Source organism: Lichenostomus cassidix, chromosome 4, assembly GCF_008360975.1.
Source record: "Lichenostomus cassidix isolate B80296 chromosome 4, HeHo_3.0, whole genome shotgun sequence".
NCBI lineage: Eukaryota > Metazoa > Chordata > Aves > Passeriformes > Meliphagidae > Lichenostomus > Lichenostomus cassidix.
The window spans coordinates 34,715,098-34,734,725 of record NC_139484.1 but is presented as its reverse complement, the minus strand read 5'-3'; the positions used below and the strand labels follow the sequence as shown (position 1 = coordinate 34,734,725).

The window sequence follows — 19,628 nt, the reverse complement described above, 5'->3', positions numbered from 1 at the left end:
CACAGAGGGAAGTTACACTCTGCTAGCCATGATGAGTTCACAGAGCACACAGCCAAGATGTCTAGGACTAAAGGTCTACATAAAGGACTGAAAACAGCTTTCATTACCCTAGGCAGACACTAAACTTGTCAAGCTCTGGAGGTCTTTTTGCCAGGAGCTGCATAAACTTGGACTGTATTGCAGATGCACGTCACTCATTGCACTTCATGGAGAAAATGGTTTTCTGACCACCAGAAGCATTTTCTGAGCTTTGTCTTGTAGCCATTGCTTTCCTGATTCAAAGTAATGGAAGGAAAGCAGAACATCCAGTTCATCCAAACTTACTCCCCCGACTTCCCACAGACAAATATATGTCACTTCAACCTCTGGCAGCTGATCACCAGCCAAGAAAGTGACATGACGAACTATAAAAACTTAAACTTTATGGAACAGATCACTTTTCACAAAACCAGGTGTTTACCACAGGACATTTTTAGGTGCATTCATCTGCCAAAATCCATTCTCCTGAGGAAGGTAATATGAGATAACTAACTATCTCTGTCTATGTGCTGATTCTCACTGGAGATATTTAAAGTGAGAGTTTATGTACACAGCAGTCAGCATGGAAATGTTGTGAAACTAATAGCATAGTCTCTTCAGTAAAACTACAGGCATAAGAGTGAACCATTTTTATTTCAGTAGCTGGCAGTTCAAATACTCCTCTCTTAATTTCACAGTCTGGAACACCTGGTACAATGCTTTTCTGTGTAATTTCTGTATTCAAATCAACAATTAAAAGATCACTTTTACCAATACAGGATTCACAATTTAATCATACTGCTGCAGCATTGCTGAGTTCATACTATGTGTGGTTTCCTAGAACGCTGTCTGAACTGGGGACAGGAGAAGGTATGAGACATGCATGAGGATCTCAAAAAGGTTTGCACATCAGGCACATCAAATCCTTAGGCATCTACCACAGCATACACTGCTCAGTGTGTAGGCAGCATCATCTTTTATTGTTCAAATTTTAATGCAAGAAATCATGAGCTAATCCAGTCTTACCCAAACCCAAATGAAAAAAAATAGACATTTCTGTTAGATACAGCTCTACTTGGATAATTCAAGTGAAAGAGTATTTAAGACAACTAGATGGCAAGTAAAAACAAAGGCAGTTTTCATGATGGCTTCATTTTCACGGAGGGGAAAAAAAAAGGCTGAGAGAGAAACTTTTGTATGTGTTGTGTACAGAGTTGAAAAGAAAGAATAAGAAGCCTGAAGCTGTTTGGAAGATTTTTCTCAGACACTCTGGGGAAAATGTCAAAAAATCATGCAGTAAAGAAAGGCTTACATTTTTACTGAAAAAACCCCATCCCAAAATATAAAGGCCAACCTCCCTGGCACTTGAAATTTAACAGGGCTGTTGAAACACTGTAGGACTCCTGAAATATTGAAGAAAGTTTTTACTTCAAGGACAAGTGAAGTAGGAAGCTTACTGAAACCCTAAGAATAAAAGGATATGACTGAGCTCAGAAAAGAAATAAATTCCCGAGAAGCAGTGCACCTAGGGAAGAAATGCCCAAGAATGCAGATCTGAGCTGTCGGATGTCAACCAGGAAACTGTATCAGTCAAACTTATAAATTTAACTATTGTCACAAGGAACACCATACCCAGAAGCAGTGGGTGACCCCTTCATCATCCATGTTCTTTTTAAGCCAGCAGTGGATGCAAAGGCATCCTCTAACCTGTTACTATTAGCCAACTAGGTAGAGAGGCCACTTGTATTCATAAATTGAATTCTGCCAGAAAGGATAGTGACAATCTAGCTTAAAATATTCTTTGCTCATACTGAAAGGATGTGATGAATGTTTGCAAATGCTTCAAGCACTGTTTTATTGTAAGATTAAATGCCTCTTATTTGGATGCTTACTCTTTTTGAGAGTCATATCTGCTCACACTTAACAAAATTATTCCTGTCAAGTCCAAGAGTTCCATTTTCTGTTGGACTTCTTTGATCTCATCAGCATCTAAGCAAACTCCATTTCTTTTTGTTTTCATGCACTCCAAGGGCTCATTTTCAAAATTACTTCCTTATACATAACTATTCATTAGGATTTCTGAATCACTTACAGTAATCGACATTTTAGGAATAAAAGTATTTGCCTATTAGAGAGGCATTTATTAGCACCCTATGAAGTAATAAATTATAAAATTTACCACCATGTAACCGCATAAAGGATCCAGAACACTCTCTGTAAGTGGTGCTGTCTTAAAGGTTTTTAAAAAATGGTATCTCTGAAACCCACAAAAACACTCTGTCTAATCAGTGGGTTTTGGCTTTGGCCTGAGGTTAAATGCCAATGGAAAACAGGAAGGATGGAAAGGATGGACAGAAGGACAGAAGCTCCTATGGATAAATCATAACAAGGAAGGAAAAAAAAAAAAGCCTAATTTCACAGGGTCCTCATCTGTTCCTGAAACACATATATATATATATAAAGTACACAGATGGGTGAGAAAAAAACTCAAGCCTTCTTTGAAACAAAAAAGCTCAGAGACAACTGCTGTTTCTCTGCTTAGAGACCATTTCTCATCTCTCTCTGTACAGACAACTGGCTCCATGTACTTAGTGGAATAGCCTTTATCTCCCTCTTGCTCAAACAAGAGATCAGAGACAAGGCCACGACCCTCGGACTTTTGCCCTATTTAATACTTAGAAATATCTTAGAGGTCCAGCTTAGAGCAGTGCCTACCTGCCACAGACCATTCTGTCTTTTTGAGACTGTTGGGTGGGACTTAGATCAGTGCTTTGGAAACCGTGTCAAGAAAACTCTGAAGTAGAAATTTTGACTATTAAAGAACTGTCATTGTTTTTGAACCCCTGTTTTAACCAATATGCATTTCAAAAAGACAGACAGAACATATTTACTAATGAGGAGAGTTGAATATTGAATCATTCTCAGGAGTTTGGGATTGCATTGATGAATGATTTGCACACAGTGTTGAAGGGATGAGCATCTTTGGATAGTGGCAAATTTCAACAATTTGCTAAAGCAAAGAAAGTCTACAGCTACATGCCTTTTGAAAACTTCGAAACACTACATGTACCTTACTGTATTTTCCCCATTAGCCTGGCAACAATCTCTTACTGGATGTGTACTACTTGACATCTAACCTTTGGTATAATTCTACATTTCTTCTTCATTTAAAATTAGATTTCCCATAAATTACACACCAAAGGTCTTCAAGGAGGGACACTTGAAGAAGAACAGGTGAGTATTTGTTACAGTAATTTGTTGTCCTGATGACATTTGATCTGTAAAATGTTAATTTCCATTTGGTGCAAGAGGAATAAATGCTCCAAATTAACCTGGAAGTCATTACCAAATTCAATCTGTTACAGGAAAACTAGCATAGAGCAGAAATATTGTGAGACCAATGCCATTTAGAAGATATAGCTTTATACAGCTTTTATATTTAATAACTGCTGAAGCACATGGCTCTAAAGTGAATGGAAAGGACATGCAGTTTTTTATATTTTCATTTATCATTTGATGAAATATTTTATAGGAAATTTAAAGTCTTTTAATATCATTAGCAGAATTTTTTAATTATCGGTAGATCTTAAATCTGTCTGGACAGAGCAAACATTATTTTTTCTATTAATAAATTCACATCTAATTAGTTTACTGCATGTGTTCACTTTATTTTTCTCTATAATTAATCCTGTACTTAATTTTTTTCATATCAGCACATTTCAGTGTTAAGATGCTATTTATAATGAGTCTGAATTATGTCTTAATTTGGTTTCTTCCATTTATATGTGCACCTCATATTAAAATAACATTATGGTAACTCCAATTTTTGTTCTAATTTCTGGCAAGGCTTCAAAATAACAATTTATACAACACTAAATGAATTACACATTTTGAACTTAGGTAAATGATACTAAGAAAATAAAATTATATACACTAAGTGTACATTTGCTCATATAAAAACTCCATTACAACATTCATCACTAATGGAAATACCTCTTCCAAAGAAAAATCCTGCTCTTACTTGAAGACAGTTGGAGATTTCAGGGTGTGCCAAGCCAGCAATTTCTGACAGCCAGTTCTTTGCCTCTTCCACTAAAGTGACGCTGAAGGTTGTGTTTGAGTTTTTTTCACACAGTTGTGTAAGCACTTGGGCTCAGCAGGTAGATCCCCTACAAAGATAACAGAACAAGACTTAGCATTTTTCATTGATAGATTCAGTGTGAGTTTAATCTTCTGCAAAATACTTCCACTCTGATTCAGAAGTTGGTTTGATAGCATGTTACCCAAATTTCTGGATATTTTGCTTTTTTTTTCCTTAAGACAGTATGGCAGGTATGATATGAAAAGGATGAGCAGGAATTCTGTGACATGATCAGTAGAAAAAAAACCCAAGAGGTTCAAATATACTGAGCCAAGTCTCAGAATATGTAGTTCCCATGTTTAATGCTGTATTTACAAAAACACTTGTTGGGTGTTTTCCTGGCTTGACTCAAGTCAATAAAAGTTTTACCCTCAAATATACTGGAATCAGAAACCTCATCCTTTGCTTTATTATTCCAGAGCTTACATTCAGCACAAAGCAGGAATTTAAAATAATATCAGCAAATGTCACGCCAGCATCCGATATCTTCATGAACACTTGACAGTTGTCATTCCTGTATTTGCTCTGCCTTCTGCAGCTTTGGTTTCAACAACATTGACTTCCATTGTGTGTGAAGATCTTTCAAGTTGCCTTTGTTTACTCTGTATGTGACAAACCCCATGGTTCTTAGAGCTTCAACTAAATTCTGAAATCAATAGCAGATCAAATTTACAGTTCCCTAATTTTCTCAGAAGCATGATTATTAATATTAGACATAAATGTAATGGGAGCTGCCATCTAAGAATCATCATTTACATTTACTTGAATTTATTTTCTTGCTCACACCAAAACAAGACTACCACCAGTTATTCTTTATGCCGCATTTACAAAACCTCTCCTGCACACTTCCAGTGAAGTCTGTGGTTAAGCCAGGTTGTTGGACACAAGTCATCAGTTCCTTTTGTCATTGTGAAGAATGGTTTCTGTTGCGGTTTAGAGAAAGCAGATAATTTGAGTCTATAAAACGTAAAATCTCTGAGTTTTGAATAAGCTTAGATCTGCTCTTCCCAGATGTCTTATTTATTGGCTCAGAAAGAGATTTTTTGTGATTCTGAATCATAAATCACAGTGTTGTTTAAAGTAGACCTACTATTTTGGGGGAGTACAATAATACTCTGACTGACATACTAATATGTGGTTTTACATTGTCCACTGTTTAAGATAAGGCAACTCACACTAAGATTTTTTTTAATGTTCTCAGCAGATTGTAAATAAACCCACAATGAATGCTGAAAGGAAAATGCTGTTAGTATATACGTTTGAAATGTAGAAGCAAACACATGGACTTTACATTTTAGCAAACTTCTGCTAGAAACCTTTTTATCAGGATTTATTTAAATCCTTTTTACACTTTTCTGAAGATATTCTGAAAAGCAAGAAATCTGATACCGAATGCCTGACATTAATATAATCAAACCTTTTAATTAGATAATTTTTAATACATTAAAAAAAACCCCAAAATGCGCAAAACAAATAATTATAAAATAAAATTACCTTCCCCTCCCTTAATCTTATTATAATTTAGGGCTTTAATCCCTGTCCAGATGCGGGGTAAAACTTGGACAAAGAGGTACATATATACTTTCAAAAGCACAGGTAAAGGGAATTTTCTTGCCTTGCCTGAGTAACCCATGATGGCTGATATAATCCAGTGGACAGGCAATTATCCCATTCTTGTCATGAGCAGAGAGGAAGACCTTTGAGGCCTTTTAATATGGTTCATTCCTCAACATGCTGAAGTGCCAAGCAGACAACACCTTAGGTGCAGATGTACAATGGAAGATGAAGACAAAGAGAGCAGAATTCTCCTTGTGAGCTCTGCGTAGCATGGATCATTCCCCACTTGTGTGGTGTGATTTAAATGCCTCAGCCTTCCTACTCCTGCCTCTCCCCACTCCCAGTTTCACCTTTTGTACTTGGTACACTACCTTGAAAAATTTCTAGTCTACACTGATCTTGCCTGATGCAACGAAGACAAGCAGTATTTTTCTCCACTTAGACCAAACTGTAATCTGCTGTCTAAAGAAAATAAGGATAGATAATCTTTAACAAGCATGGAAGAAACTGTGCTTTTGTATTTCAAGGCCATCAAGCCACTCACAGAAAATAGGAAAGATGTGCTGGTTAAAAATAACATGTTAAAGGTTTATTTGAAAATGGTAACTCTGGCCAGCTTGCTATCACATATTCAAAAGTGATTTCAATACTTCTTTATCTGATTAAGTATTAAAATTTATTTTAGATTAGATGGGAGATTTAGTATTACCTGATGTGAGAGTCCTCAGGTTTATACATTACAGGGACAAAGACGGTGAGATACATATATTATTTCTCTATTAGTTTTTAAATTCCCTGCTAGATTTGCCAAATGGTTTCACTGTCACTAACATTGACACTAATTTCACTAAATATTCTTCCAGTGCAAAGCTACATGATAAGCAACCTATTTGCAATAACTCACTGATCTTTATTACAGCTGTCAGGTGATGCTGAAATTATAGCAATGCCAAAGACATTGCCAGAAGTCTCTGAATCTGATATTTAAACTCCTAATACATACAATGTATCTCCAGCACTTTGAGCCTACCATAGTATAAAATTTTAAACACTAAAAAAGAATTTTAACTATTAGTTTCATTCCACTATAAATGATGGAGTGAAAAATTCAAACTTTCTGCGGAACTTTTCCCAGTTGCTTGATCTTCAGCTAAAAATGATAGTATCCCTTTGATTCCCCATACCTTTACCTGTCTGCCATAAAACAAACCTTCAAAGTCAGCTTTCTTCTGAACATCCAAGCAGCCATAACAGGACAGAGGATATCATCATCACACCAGTGAGCAGCTGAAGCTACCACCAGGTTTTGTGTTCGCCTGGTGAAATACAGCATAGTCTACATAACCTTTTGTAATACAGCCATGCTAGACACTTGTTGGTTTGAATCACGTGAACCAGGTGGAAAATTAGTAGCTTGGGGCTCAGATTTAGAGACAATACATTTCATCAACATTTCTGACAGGCATCCTGGAGGGACAAGGTGTTCTAGTAAATAAACTAGATGCTTGGATAGAATAGAATATGATAAAAGATATGAGCGTTTACTGTTGTAACTGATCCCCTTTTTTGTTCTGAATCTGTTTTTACTCCCTCAGAGAACCCCAGCCAACCATCCAAAACAAATCCAAAACAATATTAAACAAAATAAATGAACCTCCCACCCCCGAAGCTCAGAAACACAGGAAATAAGTAGAGACAGGAACTATTTGGCTGGATAAGATCAAATTTAAGTGCCTCAAAGATTACCTGTTGCAAGTGCGCCTGTCAGAGAATTCCTGTCATTAGAAGTCATGACAGAAAGTAAGGATTAACTGGATCAGCCATTAGCAAGAAATGGGGAAATAACAAATAGTTACAGACATATTGTAAGGACTCAAAGGGCACAGTTACCTGTCTCAAATGCTGTCAAGGCCACAAAAGGAACTTGACATGAGATAAGCTACCACAGCGACAACTTGAGATAAGCACAGAAGGAGGGAGTTTGAGACAGGAAGACACTAATTCCAGGTCTGGCAGAAGGGAGAGCTGGTAAACACATCCTGGTTAACATATCTGGACAAGAATTCCCTCTGTGGCAAAATGTATGAAAGGAAGTAACAGCTCGTACACATATCACCAGTCAAGCAAAGATCACCCCAAGTTAGGGGAATATACCTCTGTAGATACTTGGAACTTGGACTGTATAAAGGAGATACCCTGCAGAAGAATGACTCTGGAAGCCCCACCACAAAGGAGCCCAGGGTGAAGAAGGATCAACAGGACACTGCTGGTGGCTATCCTCTGCTTGATCCCTCCTTCCCTTTTTTCCCATTTCTCTGTCCCACCTTCCTTCTCCTATCCCTCTCTCCCTCCCTCTCTCTCCTTCCCTCTTGCCCTTCATCTCTTTCTCCCCCTCCCTCTTTTATTTCTTTCTCTTTCTTCTATTTCTTTCTCTCTACCTCACATTTACTGTTAAATAAAACCTGTGTTATTGACTTCAGCATATGGTCTTGTTTGCACCTTCATTTGGGCAGAGGTATCTCTCACTAATTGGATCTTAACTGGTGGCTGAAAATTGAATGTTTATATATTGCAATACTTGTCAATCAGCAATTACATCACATTAAAGTGCAACATGGTTCTAATTTATTCACCATTTCAGCTCTGACTGATCTGTGTGTTGCATAAAATTAATCTTTGTAGAAACCCCAAATCTTGTTACAGTGAGCTATAGCAAGACTTGCCTCAATGCCCCCAAAATAGAACTTTTCTACAATTGAAACATCTACTATATGTTCTGAGAGTTGTGTCATAATTGTGAAGGTTGAGACATGCTCATATACATTGTTGCATGGACAACCTTTGAAAAAATGATTGGCCAGTAAGATTGTCTGACACAGGCAAACATATTATTGCTGAATTTTTATATTCTATGCTGAACTTCAATTTTTGACATTACTAAAAGACAATTTTTTTTGAGATGAATGAATCTTCTGTAATTGAATTATTGGCATTTCTCTTATGTTATTTGAGTTGTTGACAAAGTGCTAAAGGATTTGATAATGTCATAAAAACAACTGAATACAGAAAATACTTTCTGTACTCCTTTCTGGCCATACCCATGTATGCTGCTATGGCCAGTATGGAGTGCAGAATGTATTTAGCCACAGACTGCTGTTAAAAGTGATGAGGTGGTTCTGGGACACGCTGCAGTGACCAAACATGTTACATAGACCACATAGTAACATGAAAAGATTGCTACACTGAATATTCTTCTCTAACATAAAAAAATAGCCTGCATGTGATCCATTCCCATTTAAGGCATGTATCAAAGGGTAAAAGAAAAAGTCTTTAAGATCTAATCTGGATATTTTATTACATTTGCTAATTCAAGCTACAGATTTCTGTCAAAACCAAACATTTTTAATTAAGCTTTGAGAACGATTTCTGCAGAAGCTACATTTATCTCATGTAATATTACGTGTATTTATTTTATGGTTCTTGGGTTCCTCTGAGCTATCAATTTGTATAAATGTGTTGCACTTTTTTGCCACGTGATCATTGCTAACTGCTATTCCTGTATGACATAATGTTTTTGCAACAATAAAATTTCAAAGTTTAGTGCATTTTTTAAAATTGTTATGTGAAAATATGCAGCTGAAAGCAAAATGAGGAAAAGCAAAGTATAATCTATTTTCTCATCTTCAGTTTTAAACTTGTTTTTTAAAATACTTTCAAAATAAGGTAACCATCAAAGAATCTGGAGCAATATTTTCTTGCAAAAGCACGGATTATTACAAAAACAAAAACTGAAAATAATTGGCCACTTACTTCACTTGTTACTGGATCCTCAGAGACCTTTCCAGTCTCAGGGTAATACACCTGAAGCTTCTCTTCTTGTAGCCAATAACTGAAAAGAAACAGAGCTGCTTTTATATATATTTTTTTTTAATTTTTTTTTTTTTAGTATAATCAAAGTGAGTTATTTGCTATTTAAGATTTGTCACTGTTAAACTGTTATGATAGCATAAGGAGTATGGAAATTTTTTATAAGAAAATTTTAGGCAGAGTTTTGAAACTTCCCCTTTGCAAAGAATTCTGACATTTTGGCATGATCTACTGATTTAAAAATGGTTTTTAAGAAGCAGAGCTAAAAATGTTTGAATTACTGCAAATCACTGACAATGTTTTTACAGCCCCTTCTCTACATGAGGAGGTTTCTGATTCTAGGAATGGGTTCATTCCATGTGTTTACTAGAGCACCATGGCAAAAATGCTCTGCACACTTTTTTTCTCACTATCACACTCCAGATGAGCTAATGTTACAATCATCTTTAGAGACCTTACCAATTTTCTCATGAAAATCAGAAATGTTACAATCATCTTTAGAGACCTTACCAATTTTCTCATGAGTTTTCTCTGTTAAACAGTGAGAAAAAATGGTCATTTCTTTCTATCTGTCCAAGAAAAGTCGAGTTGAGGTGATGGTTAAGACTTTAAAATGAGTATGGCAAACATACATATAGAGCAATAACTGCCTTCCCAAAATGAACCTGTATTTTTTAGAAATGTGACAAACTAAAATTGTATTTGACACACACAATAATAATATAAGATACAAAGATAAATTTTCTTTCCTTCAGTATGAAATGTATATCAAAATACAGTACATCTCAATAAATTGCAACATATCTGCACACATTCTTTTTTCAGCATGTGATGAAACGTTACATTTTTTTCAACCTGGTTCAATTTTCTTTAGGTTGCTACCAATAAATTTGTTAAATAAATATCTATGCTGTAAATAAAGTAGTGCTACTATATTCAGTGTTGTTTTGTGATGGAAAACAATTCACTTTACTTCCATTTCCCCACCCCCAGATCAGTATGCAATACAATATTTAGGCTGTCAGTACAAAATCACTGAAGTATATTTTAGACAGTTTTCAGTGGACTCTTAGATCTAAGATATGCATTTTGTTAGTCTTTATGCAGGTTAAAGTATTAGTTAAATATAAACCACATTTAAACATTATCTCTCTTCCTGAAACTGTAAACAAAGCTCAACTTGTTTCAACATTACACTAAACAATAACAGCATGTTGTATTTGCCATGTAAGGGCATCTTTAATGTTTATACAACATCTATAATAATGAGACTCTAATTCTGACTAGAGCCTCTAAATGCTACTCAATAGAAAAAAAAAAGAATAATGACTATATTAATTTTCTTTTTAGTAATCCATGAACCCAGTAATTCAACCAGAACAGCTGGCAGTCTTATTTCACATATCAGCAAAAACTGAATAAGCAGACGGTTATAATGAGATCTCATGATATTAAAACATCATTTAAGTTATGGCAGTTATTGTTATGGGTATGCTGTAAAATAAAACATTTCATAAGCAAACCATGAACTAAACAATGCTCTGTAAGATTACACAGTAAAGCAATTGATGTGACACATTGATCAGGTAGTAGTTATTTTACTCTGAGGCTGGGAACCATTCTGCCATAAAGGGCACCTCAGGCAACTTTGAAGACTCCACAGCTTTTCTCACCCCTTTTTCCTTTTCTACACACTAAGGTTATAGGCAGCTTGTCTCCAGAAGACAAGGGCAAATTTTTCTCACTTTTACTGCTGGGATATGAGTTACAAATATGACTTTACCATACTGCTGCAGTAACTAGGGAACACTGTGGCCTTGGTATATATCATCATACAGTCTTCAGGGTGATTAAAAGTGCTCTCCAGTTTTTTGTTATTTCATCCTAGAATGCAAACATTACTTTGTGCACTGCAGTAAAAGACCTTTTTTCCCCAGTCATTTCTATATTTTATAATACTGTTTTTCATTCTCTTCTGTAACATAGAAAATCCAAGTGCTACTTTTCCTGGGTTGCTGAACATTTGATCAAACACTATCAAATCATGGGGAGTATTAATATCAAACACTTCTCTCTATATTTTTATCTGATTTTTCAATGGAATTTTTTCAGAAACCCCATTCATAAGCCCATTCATCACATTTCCTGTAAGGGAACTTTTGTGTCCAGAATTATTTTTTTCTCTGTGTTTAAAGGCCTGGGAGGTAACTGCCTTCAGACAGCAAAAAAATGGTTTCATGTCAGCTTGCATTTTTTTCCCTCATCTGCCTAACTGGTAATCAAACTCCAAATAATGCCCAAACATGGCACACTGTTGATGCAACTGAAACATTTCAAGTGGAGTAAACAAGATCATGTAGGATACTAAACAAATTCTACTTCGTCCATAGTCAATCTTCTCCACTCCTCCCCAAAGGGGCCATATGACTTGTATGGCTGCCTCTTCAGTTTTGGCTGGAAATAAATGTACAATGCACAGTTTTTCAGTTTGCATACAGGCACAGAGAAACATAAAGTTAAAAGCGCTGTAATGAGAAAAAGAAGTATCTTGATGACAAATATTTTCTTCCAGTATCCCCAGCAACATTTAACAGTATAATGCCTTCAGCAGCTACGTTAAAGCATCCTCATCCTTCATCCAATCACGAATTACACTGAAGGTCATGAGTTAACCATGTGTGAGGGGAATGGGGAGGCAAACTGGGTGGGGGGCAGGGAGGAACAAACAGGCTGCTATTTTCTAGGGTTGTCACAGTACAATTTACAGAAATCTCTTCACAAGCACACAGAAAGAGAATGCATTTGTGACTAAGTTTAGGACTTCAGTGACAGGGCAAAAGGGGCTTTAAAACTGGAAGAAAGATTAGATCACGTTTTCCGTCTTTCATTGCTCTCCGTTTGCTTTAATCTCACATTTCAGTTCATTGCTGGATATACCAACTTCTTGCTGATGACAGAAGAATAATGACAGGGTACATTAAAAGAATGATGGCTGAGTAGATAAGATGAAAGATCCAACTACCAGATAAGAAAGTTAACGTCCTACTAGATCTTATACAGGATAAACTGTGAATATGTTTTCATCTCTTAGGAACCCCAAATCCTCGTTCCTATCGCATCTTTTTCTCTATAATGATGGAAATATTCTGCATTTCTATAAAAAATATTTCAAAGCATTATCACGTAATTCTTCCTGAACCACAGTTATAGGAAATTAAATCGGAATTTTCTTTATGCTAAGCCATAAAACTCTATAGTAAGAGCTAAGAGTTTTTGCAAAATATTTTCTATTTTGAAAAACCCATGGATCTTCAGCAACCATGAAAGCTCCAGATCCCCTGATGTCCCTTTTTAAGCACCATCTGTACTTGTGAATATAATCCTGGGCTGTACTATTTGTTCCCATGCAGCAGCAGAGGTAGATACAAGGTCTGGGTAGAGTGCTGCAGTACATCCTGGGACACAGCATTACACACAAAAAATATATAGAACAGTATTTGTTGCCACTAGACACATCTAATTATTCATCATTGAGAAAGGATTCTGGGGATTCTGACTGTACCCACTTTCCAGGTAGGAAAGAGGGCTGACAAATACAGTAGTTCTGCAATTTTGGGTTGATTAAGTAAGAGCATGTAAATAGGTTTTCAATCCAGAGCTGATCAAGGTATTAGAGTCTTACTTTATTATTTTGTCAAAAAATTGAATATGGTACAACTTCTTGTTGAAAACATTGGGAGAAAGAGCGTAAGAAAATGTCCACTAGAAGCGTTGCCTGTATAAAAACAGAAAACTCACCCTCTCTTCCGTCAATATTTTAAATACGTCTCAAAATATATTTTTATTCTTCAGTATCACACTTTCTGTAAAACATCAGATTTAGAGCATGCACAAAATCTCCACTGCTTATTACACTAACCAACACTGTGTCCCAGCCTTATGCCTCCTCTGTGCATTTGCCTCTGCCTTGGCTATCCTGCAGAGCATGCTTCTGTTCTGTGTTTAAAGAACAACACCCCTAACCCAGCATGTCCCAGCGTCCTATGTCAGAACAAATAAAAACAGTGTGGCAACTATGATGGGGTCCATTACTTTTTTACAAGCACTGTGAATTAAAGCCTGGATGAGCATGAGTAAAACATTTATCACTTGTTGATGGTAGAATAGAACCTCATTACTTTCCTATTTCAATACCAGAAGAGGGATGAAAAGCAAATAAAACATATATAAGAGACAATCTGAAAAAAACACCAGTAAGAGCCTCATATGAAATAGAAATATTAATTTAAAAATACATTCTGTATTTGGAAATTTAACTCATATCCATAAACCTAAATTCTGCTATATTCTTCTTAATTATGCATCTAGCCTCGCTTTAAAGAGCCTCAGACTATATGTAAAAATGAAAGATAATATGTATCAGAATCAGAACTGCTAATATAGACCTTTTAATCTGCAGCAGGAACAGTTTAATATGGATTTTCTTTACTTGGCTTCTCTGGCCCTTGTCTAAAATCCAGTATGTATTTTCCATGGCTAGAATAGAATAGTGCAATGGAGAAGTCATGGGAAAGTCCCGTTAGGTTCTTCTCGTTTTTGTAGGACAGATTTTAACATAGAAATTCTGTTCAGATGCCTGAAAGGCATCTATTTCCTGGTCTTACCCAAGGCAGAAGTTGACTACTAATGCTCTGGGAGCCTTGCTTCATGATCATTAATTTGACACAGCACTCCTCTGAGTTCTATTCCAATCCAAAACTTTTACGAGGTAAGTTTGTGCTCAGTGTAGTGAGGATCATAGTTAACTTTAGATTATTTATATCATATCCAGTGAGAAACATTAATAGCATTAGTTTGGTTCAGTCATGATTTTTCTTTTTCCAGAAATGTTTCATTCTGAAGAGGTTTAATAAAAATTAGACTGACACATTTATACAAGCAGCATTGAATGTCACAGCATCCCTGATTAAACATTTAGGGTGGCACGTCAAATTCTTGGCAAAGTCTAGAATCACTCCAATTTTCCAGAAGGGATTGGCATATACATAATGTCACCATTTATCACAGATCTGCTGAGCTGCATTTTTAATGAAAAAGAAATGTTTTATCCTAGTTATTCTACTCTGTGTATGTTTACATTACATTTAAATGAAGATTAAATTTTAAGGTTAACCATAAATTGTGAAAAATATAAGTCCTACGGTCCTACTTAGCATTAAATTTAATGTGCTAATTGTATAAAATCAAGAACTCAAAAACATAAAGACAGCTCACCATTTATAGATCCAAGAACTAAGGATCCAAGGATCTTTCATACAGTTTTCTTAACAACTATAACAAGAAAAGCAGTGACAACCAGAGTAGAGACAGCATAATTTCTTCCATTGAACCGTTGATGTCACCAATAACATTCCAAAATTTTTCTCTCATGGATTCATGTTTTTATCTAAAAAATAAAAATCAGAAATTTGCTTTAAAAAAATAGACAAGCAAAAGTAAAAACATTCATGACATTTTAAAGGAAGATCATTATAATTTTTAATCATGCAGTCAGTGAACTTACATTGACTATAAAAACAAATAGGTTGCAGAGAAATATTCATCACTGAACGAAATTCTTCAGCTGTTAGACAGTGTTTCTGGGTCAAACAAATATTCAGGCAATCCAGGCAGATGTCTTTTTGACTCTTGCCATTATTAATTGTCTTTATCCAGAGAACAGGTCTTTTTTTAGAGGCCAAAGATTTGATCTTACTCATTTAGATACATAATCAAACAACGAAAAAGATTCAATCTCCCTTTAAGGCAGAGAGAATAAGTGCATCTACAGACACTGACAGCTCTAAAATACTCTACTTGAAGATACACTGTAGAGTGAAACAATCTATTCTAGCAACTTTCTATAACATATGGCCAATCTTTCACACCAATGGCGTGAATTCCTAATTGCCTCTTCTCTGAATAATATTTAAAATGTCACTATAAAAAATAGTATACAACATAATCATTCAACAGCATTGAAATGCTTGTGTTTTTTACTTGGAGCTGAAGGTGGTATTTCATGCTGGTCGTACTCTGGCTTTAAGACACAGTGACTGCTTTTCTCAAGGTCACACCATCAATTATTAAAATTTATTAATTTATGGAGTTTATAAAAACAGTGCTTTGGAAGTCATTAATACAGTAAACAGGCATATCCTTTTCCAGGCATACTCTTGTCTTCAAAACTGTGTTTCTTTGAACTATTTGCTCATCATTCAACTGCATATAAATATAAAGCAGGGTAAAAGGAATATCAAAATGCATCTATCATTTGTACACTGAACGGAGCATCAGAAATACACTTCAGGTTATCACAAGCTCGGTGGCATATATCTAGATGGCAGAATGCATCCATTGCACAGGCTAGCTGATCTGTAAGACGAAAGCCCACTTTTAGACTGCAGGATCTAAGTTTCCAGCTTATACCTGAAAATTCCCAGAGAAGATATCATCTTCTTTCTATCTCTCACCTTTGCTCCTTTCGTCCAACATTTCATGTTGATTGTATCACCTGTAAATGCACAGGGCCAAAGACTCAAATAAGATGCATTTTTCCTCTGCTAACCATTTCAAATAAAGGACTTGTGATTATCATGAAAGATTGAAAATAAAAATAGTAATAGTAGAAATATTTGAGTTATTCCAAATGTCCTGTTCTGCTTTCAATACTGTGGAAGCTATGGAAATATCTGTAGACACTTTGGACAAAAATCTTGGAACTGGAGTCTCAACTGAGAGAAAGCAATTCATTCTAAAGGAGTTTCTAGAGTTTGCTGAAGCAATTTTTTAAATGGGCCTTGAAATCTGACTGTTTTTTTGAATACTGACAAGGCTGTGGTGAGCACAATCTGTTCTATAGAAAAGAAGAAAAGTCAAATTTTTTCCACCTGGAGTCACATTAATGCTGGTTTTCAGACGACTCACTTGTCCTTGTGGTTAATATTTCTGTATCTAGGAACCTGGAGGTTATGAGTTTCAGGACAGGACTCAGGCAGATTTATGTTTAAAGTTGGCCATTAAACAGGAAAAGGAAATAAGGACAAACAGCAGTGGAAAAGCACACACAAGATTTTTGCTAAATGAGATGGTCAAAGAGCTGATGTGGTAATACTGATTTTATCCTTCCTACCAGTTCTCCAAAGGTATTCCTAATGGAAAGTGAACTGGATTGTCTTACTAAACTACTTCTCTGCTGTCTAAAAGTCAGATCTTCGTGGAACATGAAAGAAAATACTGATTTGTTGCAAATGAGTGATCCCATTGAACACAGTGGAATAAAGTTAATTAAAAAGTCTGGTTAATTATGAAGCCTAGCCACACAAATGTTTCAATTAGAAATTCTGGTGTTTGCTCAACAATTGACTTTTATAACTGAATTTTCAAGGTTAAAACTAACAGCTGTATTTACAATTCCCCAAAAAAGTAAAATCTCAAATTTTGACACTCTCTAAAATCATATTTGCAATTTGATATTTAGTATATTAACTTATTTTCAAGAAAATTGAAAATAGAACTTTTAGTTCATCAATTGTATTTTGCCACGGCTCTCCAGGAAACCTCCACTGTCAAAAGTAAAATGACTTCTATCAGTAATTTCACCCTGACTGTATTTTGCCACCCCACAATTTTATGTTATAGTATGTATAGAGGAATAAGGCTCTCCAGTGCAGAAAGAGAAATGATGGCTAATTAAGTTGTTCCATCATATAAATGTTTCTAGTAATTTATCCATCAAAAGTAGGAAAAGTTTAATTATAATGTTGTACATCTGCTGCAAGAATATTTTATCCATCAGAAATGATGTGCACAATGATGGCCTAGTGAAGTTAAATACTATAAATAAGAAAATAATTCATGGCAGAAAGTTCATGCATTTTCATTTTCTCTTTTAAGAAGATTGCAGTAGAAAAAACCAAAATCTGTTCTATGAAATAATTCACTTTTCAGCGCTATTAATTCAGTTTACTCTGGCATGAATACTGATGCTTTGCAGAGCACACCATATCTAAAACCAGCCATTTCAAGGGTGAATATGGGAGGGATTTCATTTATTAGATTTCTCCTGTTTCCTTTAATATCTCTTTTGGTAGGAAGGATCACTTAGGCTTTGTTTCAGATCAGGGCTTTTTACTCTTAGTCTTCATTAGTGACGAAAAATCCGGAGACCTACTACATATTCATTTAATATAGAATAGAATTATTCATGCCTGAGACAGTAAAGTGAAACGAAAAAAAGTAAAAGCAAACCTCCCTACTAAAAAAGGACATTAGTCATTTCCCTCTGTCATTTTTTTGGCAGCTGATGTTCTATGTTTTGTAAACCGTTCCATCTAAAACAACTGAAGCTGTAAAACTAATGTAGCAGGTCAGGGAAAACAGCCAAAGGCAGGTCAGAGAATCTGAACCCATGTCACCAGCCCAGTCAGTCTTGTGTCAAATCACTTACTCTTTATTTTGCCATGCTAACTTATCAATACCTTTGCTTATAAGGAACATGATCCTCTACAGGCTTTCAGAGGCCATTGCTAAGAATTTTTAAGAACTGGAAGTTTTGGATACAAAAGGAGTAAGGAATTTTCTCCAAGGAATTATATTTAGAAAGACTTTGTAATAATAGGATATAATAGAACTACAATTCACGTCACAGGAAGCAAGAAGAGTAGCAATGAAAAAGCAGTAAGGTGAAGCGAAGGAGATAAAGGACAAGATGCAGTTATTACTTTAAACATGTGAGGTAAGACACATGGTGAAAAATGCAGCAAAATATTTGAATTTGATTTTGCAAGAGATGAAGGCAAAACCCCACAGCTGAACATAGTGTAGAAGATGATGTATCCAATATCCACATTTTTGATACAAAGAAAGAAGGAACAAGTTGCCCACAAGGACATGAACAGAAAGGAGGAAAGGGTGGATTTTGATGATAAAGTGATAAGAAAAAAAAAAAGCCAAAAATGGCACAGAGTGGATTAGCCAGAGCAAAGACAACAATGAAGCTCATGAATAAAAAATACTAGCCATTGATCTATTCCTACTGTACAACTTTTGTCATCTTTCAACCACAACACCAGAACTGCAGCTGTGCTACTTTCAAATGCAAAAATGCTACCGCTGATTTCTTGAAGTTACACTGGCACATATTGAAAATGGTGCTGCTCACACTGTCTTTAAAGTACTTTAGAGAACAGAAACTTAACGTTTTCCGTAATAGCAACTAAGGACTGATGAATGCAGTAAGGAAATTTTATGGAATGATCACCATCTCACTAGCACAAACCCAGTACTTAATGAAGATGCTTTTATCCAAACTTACGGAATGTTTCTCTACAAATCTCTGAACTAAATACAAATATTTCTTGAGCAGACTTACGATGCAACTCTTTCTGTGATCCATTGGTTTTGTTTGGAATGCATTGCCTGATCTCAAACCTAATACAGAACGAAAGGAAAATGCCATCCAAAAGGTCAAATTTCCAAACTAAAAAGAAGATTTTTAGAGATAGGAATTAAAACCAGACATATTAAAAAATCCTCTCAACATAATTTATTTTTACGTGAGAAGTACATACAGCAAAGAAAACAGGGTCAAATTTAGAGTGAGCTTTAAGAGATCTCAAAGAAGAGTTCATTAAAATTACCAGGGAAAAAAAAAATTCTTTATAACATGAAACTATAAACCCCTTTACTTGTAAAACCATTAGCATATTTAGGAGTGTTTCTGTCTAAATGATTCCTTTTTCTAGGTACTTTACATTGTAGGATTTACCAAGTACATTTTTTTTACACCTGTAAAATTCACATACTCATTTTTGTTGCTAACCGTGAAGATATAGAAATAGGGATCTCCTAGTAGCCAGCTAGTGGTTGTCAGTTGGATCAATCTCTCAGAAAAATGCTTTTCCTTTAAACATGATGAAATAACACTGCATTTCCCAAACAGCTTCTATTTATATTTCCTTAGAAGCATCCGTTTCTCTCACGAGATGCATGACTCCTCAAGGTG

At 35.5% G+C, this 19,628-nt stretch overlaps 1 long non-coding RNA gene across 1 annotated transcript; it reads right to left on the bottom strand.

Annotated features, from left to right (window-relative positions):
• Window positions 1–113: 113 nt before the first annotated feature.
• LOC146438237 (uncharacterized) lies at window positions 114–15,009 on the bottom strand. The gene is made up of 4 exons (XR_014852037.1): window positions 14,858–15,009; window positions 9,527–9,605; window positions 4,040–4,187; window positions 114–272 (listed from the first exon to the last, which is right to left on the bottom strand). It is a non-coding gene; the product is annotated as an uncharacterized LOC146438237 (long non-coding RNA).
• Between the last annotated feature and the right edge of the window lie 4,619 nt (window positions 15,010–19,628).